Below are 8740 nucleotides of genomic sequence, written 5' to 3'. Positions count from 1 at the left end.
TCCCCATCCACCACCCCTCTCCCTCCCCTCAGCCCCTCCCCATCCACCACCCCTCTCCCTCCCCTCAGCCCCTCCCCATCCATCACCCCTCTCCCTCCCCTCAGCCCCTCCCCATCCATCACCCCTCTCCCTCCCCTCAGCCCCTCCCCATCCATCACCCCTCTCCCTCCCCTCAGCCCCTCCCCATCCACCACCCCTCTCCCTCCCCTCAGCCCCTCCCCATCCATCACCCCTCTCCCTCCCCTCAGCCCCTCCCCATCCATCACCCCTCTCCCTCCCCTCAGCCCCTCCCCATCCATCACCCCTCTCCCTCCCCTCAGCCCCTCCCCATCCATCACCCCTTTCCCTCCCCTCAGCCCCTCCCCATCCATCACCCCTCTCCCTCCCCATTTACCAAGCCCCACCCTCTCCGCAACTTAGTAACCGACAGCGATACAAAGTTACTGCTTCCAGTGCCCGCCCCGCCGTGCCTGCCTGATTGGTTGGAGGCGGGACTCGTGGCAGAAGCTCGCGTTCTGAGTGGCTGCGGCTCATGTCGCTCAGGGCTCGCAGGCTGGAGACGGCGGCGGCCGCTGACTGAGGCAGGGACGGGTGAGGATCCGCTGTCGGCGCGGTGAGATGGTAAAGTGGGAGTTTTTATCCACGGGCCTGTCGTGAGGTGGGGAGAAGGGGTATTGGCAGGGTGGTTAGTTTCGAGCTCCATCATCAGCGGAGGGAGGGCTGTGGAGCCGAGTTTCTGCTGATTTTGTCATGGGAGTTTCTGTATCAATCCTTAAACTCCATTACAGATGTTAAGTTTGAAACTCAGGTTTATTCTACTTTAAACTGCTGAAGATGTGTGCTGGAGTGGGATATTTTAAAAGCCTAAAGCTGTGTACTGATGGTGAGAGTGCGCGGCTCCATTGGCTGTGGGCCGCAGCTGTGTGAGATCTCTAATTGTCCGCAGACTAATTGTGTTGCCGGAGAACAGGTGGGTGACGGTGCCTGGGGACGGAGAGAGCCCGGGGTGCCTTCGCTTCACGAACATAACTCATCACCATGAAGCTTCCCACTACTGAAAAAGTTATGTGTTCCCATTAGTGGAAACTGTATCTCCGGAGTTTGTTAAACTTAGAATTGATGCTAACACTTAGAATACTTTTAGGTGAGAGGGCAGAAAGTTTAATGGGGGTGTGCGGGTAAGTTTTTATTCAGAGAATGAAGGTTTCCTGCAATCGGGAGTGATGGAAGGACATGATTGGATAACGGCGATTAAGAGACTTTTAGACAGGCGCATGAATATTCAGGAATGGATGGATATGGACCATGTGCGGGCAGAAGGGGATTTAGTTTAATTTGGTTTCGTGTTTGGCACAGACCTGTTCCTGCGCTGTACTATTCTACATTGTAAAGCTGTGCGGTCTTTTATAAAAGTGTTTCTGGAATGAGAGGAAATGTGTTATTTTTATCGCTGTATTGTTTCACACGCAGATGTTTTACTGTTGGTTAGTTATGTCTGTTTCGTGAATGTCATTCACAGTCTCATTCCAGCCTCCTGAATATATTGTCATTTTCACACAAAAACAGCTTTTCCATTTAATTCTGGTACGGCAAGGACAGTCTCTAGCGGGTGCTTGGAGTCGAGGGCTTGATAGTCGTCTCTTACTCAATGATCTATATTTTGTGGATTACTTTAGTTACGTCAAGTTCAACTTTTCTTGTCATTCAGCTGTATATGTATACAGCTAAACAAAACGTTCATCACGTGCAGAGCACAGTATGTATACCACGGAGCACATAAAATAATATTAACATCAGATTCTTAAAAGGCATTCTGAAGATGTGCAAGCTCATATCAAATGCATATAATATATATCGTTAAACATACAACAGTATGATGCTACTGGCAATATCCAGGGTAGTAATCTCTGCCCGTACCACATGCCGGTGAGGGTAAGAATAGGATGATTTGGCTGAGGAACCGGTGCAGGGCTTCAGATTTGTAGATTGTTGTGATCTCCCTCGAGGAAGGTATAACTTGTACAAAAGGGATGGATTACATCTGAACTCAAGAGGGACCAATATCTTTGCAGGCAGGTTTCTTGGGGAGGGCTTAAACTAATTTGGCAGGTGAATGGGAACTAAAGTGATTGGGCTGAGGATAAGGCAGTTGGGATATAAGCAGAAGCTGTGTGTAGTGAGACTGTGAAGAAGGACAGTGCAGAGATGATGGGGCAAAATTGCAGTCAGTGGGATGAGATGCAGTGTAACAGATGGACAAGATCAAAAAAGGGTGATGAATGCACAGTTGGAGGTGTTGTATTTGAATGCATACCGTATATGGAACAAAAAGGTAGATGTCTTGTAGCAGGGAGATTGGCAGGAATGACATGGGCACCACTGAGTTGTAGCTGGGAGATAAGCATCCAAGGATACTCATTGTATCAAAAGGAAAGGTGGGTTGGCAGAGGAGGTGGCGTGGTGCTGTTGGTAAAAACTGAAATCAAAATAATTAGAAAGAGGTGACATAGGATTGGAAGATGTAGAATCCTTGTGTGTAGAGTTAAGAGACTACAAGGGTACAAAATTCCTTTGGGAGTTATAGCCTCCGAAAGTAGCTAGGATGCTGACTACAAATTACAATGCGAGAAAGAAAACGCATGTGAAAAGGGCAATGTTGTGATAAGTCATGGGGGGCTTCAGTATGCACGTAGATTGCGAAAATCAGGTTGGTGCTGGATCCCAAGAGAGAAAATTTGTAGAATGCCGATGAGGAGGCTTTTTAGAGCAGCTCATGGTTGAGCCCACTAGGGGAACAGTTATTCAGGATTGCATGTTTGCTGTTGTGTGCTGGGGCAGCAGGCTGAGGGTAGCAGACACCAACAGAATCAACAAACTCATTCGTAAGGCCAGTGATGTTGTGGGGATGGAACTGGACTCTCTCACGGTGGTGTCTGAAAAGAGGATCCTGTCTAAGTTGCATGCCATCTTGGACAATGTCTCCCATCCACTACATAATGTACTGGTTGGGCACAGGAGTACATTCAGCCAGAGACTCATTCCACCGAGATGCAGAGCATCATAGGAAGTCATTCCTGCCTGTGGCCATCAAACTTTACAACTCCTCCCTTGGAGGGTCAGACACCCTGAGCCAATAGGCTGGTCCTGGACTTATTTCATAATTTACTGGCATAATTTATATATTACTATTTAACTGTTCATGGTTCTATTACTATTTATTATTTATGGTGCAACTGTAACAAAAACCAAGTTCCCCCGGGATCAATAAAGTATGACTATGACTATGTTGCGCAATGAACTGGATTTGATTTGGAAGCTTGCGGTAAAGGAACCCTCAGGAGGTGGTTAATACAATATATTACAATTCACCCTGCAATTTGAGAGGGTGAAGCAAAAGTCAGATGTATCAGTATTCCAGTGGATTAAAGAAAGTTGCAGATTTTTATCGGGGAGTTGGCCAAAGTTGACTGGAAGGGGACACTAGGAATGATGGGAGAACAGCAATGTCATGAGTTTCTGGGAGAAATCCGGAAGGTGCAGGAGAGATGCATCCTAAAGAAGATGATGTATCCTAAAGGCAGGATAACACAACTGGTTGACAAGGGAAGTCAAAGCCAACATAATAGCAAAGGTTTTTTTTTGGGGTATGTAAAGTGTAAAAGAGGCAAGAGTAGATATTACACTGCTGGAAAATAACACTGGAGAGGTAGTAATGGGGAACAGAAAAATGAGAGAAGTTCAGTAGTGTCAGGGGGCAGAAGTGAGTGTGGTTGTTATTACCAGAGAGAAGGCAGTTGGGAAGCTAAATGATCTGGAGGTAGATAAAGTCTCCTGGACCAGATAGACTACACTCCAGGGTTCTGAACGAGATAGCTGAAGAGATTGTGGAGGCATTAGCAATGAGCTTTCATGAAACACAAGATTCTTGAATGGTTCCAGAGAACTGGAAAACAGCAAATGTCACTCCATTATTCAGAGGTGGGGGCAGAAGAAAGTAAGTTATAGGGCAGTTAACTAGACCTCAGTGGTTGGGAAGATGATGGAGTCGATTGTTAAAGATGAGCTTTCAGGATAACTTGGAGACATATGTGGGTGGCGGGGTGGAGATGCATTTCCACCAAAGGAGGTGTAAGGCACTCCGTTCCTCCAGTAGGGTGCAGATTCCCTATGAGCAAGGTGTAGTATTTGCTTAGCCCCCTGATCAGGGTTACATGAAACTGTAGGAGCAGGTGGTCGATAGTCGTATGAGCAGCTGGTGCATATCACAAGTCCTGGTTATGTGACCACAGATGCCAGGCAGACAATCTCTGAAGAGTATCGATAATGACTGGAGTTGCCTGTCTTTACTACACTAAAACAGGCAATGGCAAGCTACTTCTGAAGATATATTTGCCGAGAACAATCATGGTCATAAATCATGATTACCTACATCAGGGGTCCCCAACCTTTTTTGCACAGCGGATCGGTTTAATATTGACGATATTCTTGTGGACCGGCCGACCGGTGGGGGGTGGGGGGTGGGTGGTTGTTCAAGTAGGGTTAAACTCACCTCAACATGTCTTTTACAGTTAGGGTTGCTAACTTTCTCACTCCCAAATAAGGGACAAAAGTAGCAGTCAAATCCTGACGAAGGGTCCTGGTCCGAACGTTGACTGTATCTCTTCCTATAGATGCTGCCTGGCCTGCTGCGTTCACCAGCAATTTTTGTGTGTGTTGACAGGGCACTTGTCTTTACCCCAGCAGACTACCATGACCAAGGAGCCTTGCGCGGGCATCTGTGTGCACATGCGTGTACGTGCTGATTTTTCCCCCACAAATCGGTTTTGGTTTAATCTTCCCAACTACACTGTACATACATTATTTCTACTTTATATAGGCTGTGTATTTATCATATCATTCCTGCTATGATATAACTAGATGTCAGAGTTATTTTAGGTTTTGTGTGTTATTTGGAATGATTTGGTAGGTTATTTTTTGGTCTGAGAACGCCAAAAAAATTTTCCCATATAAATTAATGGTAATTGCTTCTTTGCTTCACGCCCACGAAAGGTTTCATAGTAACGCTGTACCTTAGCGGGGGAAATACAGGACAAGGGTGGTCCCGTATGGGACAAACCAATTTAACCCAAAATACGGGATGTCCCGGCAAATACGGGACAGTTGGGAACCCTATGTTCAAGTTCAACAGTGCGTGACAGGGAATGAGGAAAGGTGCGGCTGACTCATATCGTTTCCTCACAGCCCGGTGGTTGGAGACCTCTGGCCTACATCATACAACAATGCATACATTCAATGCATTTATGATAAAATAGGCCAAAGTTAGTATGGTTTTCTTAAGGGATAATATCTGTTGGAATTCTTTGAGGAAATAACAAGCAGATAGACAAAAGAGAATTGGTGGATGTTGTGTGCTTGGATTTTCAGAAGGCCTTTGACCAGTTGCTGCAATTGAGGTTGCTTAACAGGGTAAGAATCTATGATGTTACAGGAAATATACAAGAATGGATAGAGCATTGGCTGATTGGTAGGAGGCAAAGAATGGAATAAAGGGAACCTATTTTGATTGACTGCCAGTAACTAGTGCTGTTCCATGGGGATCGGTGTTGGAACAGAGAATCTTTTTATCTATATGTCAGTGATTTGGATGATGGAATGGATGGATTTGTGGCCAAGTAACAGACAATACGAAGATAAATCGAAGGGCAGATAGTGTTGAGGAAGCAGAGAAGCTGCAGAAGTATTTAGTTTAGGAGAATAGGCAAAAAAAGTGACAGATTGAATAGAGATTTGGGAAGTGTATGGTCATGCACCTTGGTAGTAGAAGGGTGGACTGTTTTCTAAGCAGGGAGCAAATTTAAAAATCTGAGGTGCAACAGCATTGGGAATCCTCATGCAAGATTCCCTAAAGGTTAACTTGCAGCTCGAATCTATGGTGAGGAAAGTAAGTGCAATATTAGCATTCATTTCAAGGGGACTAGAATACAGTATAAAAACAAAGATGTAACACTAAGACTTTAGAATGCATTGGTGAGGCCTCCCTTGAAGTATTGTGTGCAGTTTTGGGCCCCTTTTCGAAAAAAGATGTGCTGACATTGGAGAGGGTTCAGAGGAGGTTCACAAGAATGATGCAGGGAATGAGTTAGTGTATGAAGAGGGTTTGATGGCTCGGCACTGGTACTCACTGGAGTTTAGAAAAATGAGGAGAATCTCATTGAAGCATATCAAATTTTTAAAGGCTGAAATAGAGTGGACTTGCAGAGGATGTTCCTGCAGTGTCGTAGTCTAGGGGCAGAGTACGGAGACTCAGAATAGAAAGACATCTCTTTGGAAGAGATGAGAAGGAATTTCTTAGCCAGAGGAAGGTGAATCTGTGGAATTCACTGCTGCAGACATTGGGTATATTTAAAGCAAAGGTTGATAGAGTCTTGATTAGTCAGGGTATCAAAGGTTATGGAGAGAAGCCAGGAGAATGGAGTTGAGAGAGAGAAAGCGATAATAAATCGGCCATGATTGAATGGCAGCGCTAATGATGGGCTGAATGGCCTAATTCTGATCTTATGTCTTATGGTCTTAACATTTTCATGCAGAGGATGGTCAGTAAATGGAACGAGCTGCCAGAGGAAGTTGTTGACGGAGGTACAATCCAATATTTAACAGACATTTGGACAGGTATGTGGATAGAAAGGGGATGTGAGCCAATTACAGACAAATGGGATTAGCTTACACAGGCATCTGGGTCAGTATGGATGAGTTGGCTGAAGGGTCTGATTCCACGCTGTGACAATTTATCCAGTGATAAAACTCTGAGAATGTGAAACTGTGGAACTCTATGACAATTTATCCAGAGATAAAACTCTGAGAATGTAAAAAACTGTGTATTGTTGTACATCATCAGACAACTCCCATATAGGAATGCAGGTTTAGTATTGGCCTGCCTTGTACTCTAATGCTACAGATGTTATTTCATGAGTGGCAACAATAATGTAACACTATTAAAGTGTCAGCGACACGGATTCCGTTGCCGCGGCTGTCTGGAAGGAGTTTGTACGTTCTCCCTGTGACCTTGTGTATTTCCTCTGTATGTTCTGGTTTCCTCCTGTTATTAGGTTAATTGGTCACATAGGTGTAAATGGGTGGCACGGGCCTCATTGGGCCAGAAGAGCCTGTTGCCGTGCTGGATCTCCTTTTTTTAAAAAAAAGAGTAAATGAGTAGCATTGCATGAAGTAAATCTACACTTCCTTTGTCAATCGTAAGCACAGAAGTTTTGACTTGGTGGCTTAATTGACAGCACTCTTGTAGGAGCGAGCTGAAAGATCACAGAGAGTTGAAATTTGAAATAATAGGTAATTTATTACCAACTGGTGCGCACCAGGGGACCAGTCCAATCCGATCTACCTGAGCATGGATTAGGTGCAGCTTTTACATTTCTAGTTGCCGAGATCACCAGTAAAATTGCATTTTGATATCAGGATGGTGGCTACAGGAAGACTTGGGTAACAGATTAGGTTCTGATTACAGAATAAAATGATAATCCACAGGTCTAACAGCAATGGTCTAACAGAGTTTTGTACTACAGCAATGGGTGCACACTATAATACAAGTAGTGAAATTCCTGAAACTTGGACATCATCGCTACTGCATTTCATGTTTCTGCTTCTAGGCTTTGTGGTTCTCTGTTACTACAGTAGCACAATCCACATTCCTGTTTACTAGTTATTAGCCTTCACTATTCTTTCCCCAACAACAATTCTTAATTACCACATCAATAAGAGATGTAATAATTTCATATCTCGTATTGCATTGCCCTTCTCTTTATTTACTGTCTTTAACCAACACGCACAGTTATTATTGTCCATCACTACTCTGGAGAAGTTGATGGTAAACCAACTTCTCTTTCCGCTACAGTACTTCTGGTGAAAGTTTCGTGGGAAGAGAGTTCTTGGATTTGGACTTGTGGAGGAGATGAGGAACTAGTGATATACAGTTGATTCCAGTAATATAGACCATCGGTTAATTGGGGCAGCCATTTATTTGGGACAACCCTTAAGGAACGAAAACTAATCGAGAAAATAGCTGGGATTCCCTTCGTTTATTTGGGATGCTATGCCACTTAATTGGGGCAGGAGACTGTTGCCGAACAGGTTCTAACTAGTGTCAGTCACATGCACTTGCACGGCCATTAGACACAACACCATGCTTCAAGCGAACAATTTTAAATACCATCAGTTGTAAGTGTTTGTGTTCAAAAAGTTGTGATCTTTTGTCACTGATAGTTGGCAAGAAACGAGCAGTAAGACAAGTCGGAACTGACTTGCTCACTGCGATTTCAAACATTCAGGTTTGGAAATGCGAGAAATGGCTGGGAGTGAAAATGAAATTATTTCTCTACTTCAGCAAGTTAGAAACTACAAAGAACTTGAAGGTGTCAAGTTCTTTGTAGGTTCTGCTTTGAAGGTAACATCTTTAATGTTACAATGAAACTGAAGATTTGGAGAATGCAGTCATCGAGAGCATCGCATGAATGCAGTCCATTATCTGCACTAGGTATTTGCACTGACTTTGTTCATTTACAGTCAAAAGAACACGATATGGATGATTTCAAAGTAGATATATGCCACCATGTACAACCCTGAGATTTGTTTTCTTGCAGGCATACTTAGTAAATCCAAGAACCATAATGGAATTGATGAAAGACCACAACCAAAATAGGACAAACAACCAATGTGCAAAAGGCAACAA

The 8740-nt window shown here is 44.2% G+C and overlaps 1 protein-coding gene across 2 annotated transcripts in view; it reads left to right on the top strand.

Moving 5' to 3' along the window:
- The first annotated feature begins 553 nt into the window (after positions 1–553).
- Positions 554–8740, top strand: part of rassf4a (Ras association domain family member 4a) — a 327866-nt gene continuing 319679 nt past the window's right edge. The window contains exon 1 of one of the 2 annotated variants that reach the window (XM_063070316.1): positions 554–621. The gene's annotated coding sequence lies outside the window, so the exon portion shown is untranslated. Of the gene's footprint in view, positions 622–6650; positions 6670–8740 lie in introns of those variants that run through there. The other variant, XM_063070317.1, reaches the window with a different exon arrangement.

This window comes from Mobula hypostoma, chromosome 18, assembly GCF_963921235.1.
Source record: "Mobula hypostoma chromosome 18, sMobHyp1.1, whole genome shotgun sequence".
NCBI classification, from domain to species: domain Eukaryota; kingdom Metazoa; phylum Chordata; class Chondrichthyes; order Myliobatiformes; family Myliobatidae; genus Mobula; species Mobula hypostoma.
The sequence above is the reverse complement of the archived record's forward strand: the minus strand, read 5'-3'. Positions and strand labels throughout refer to the sequence as shown.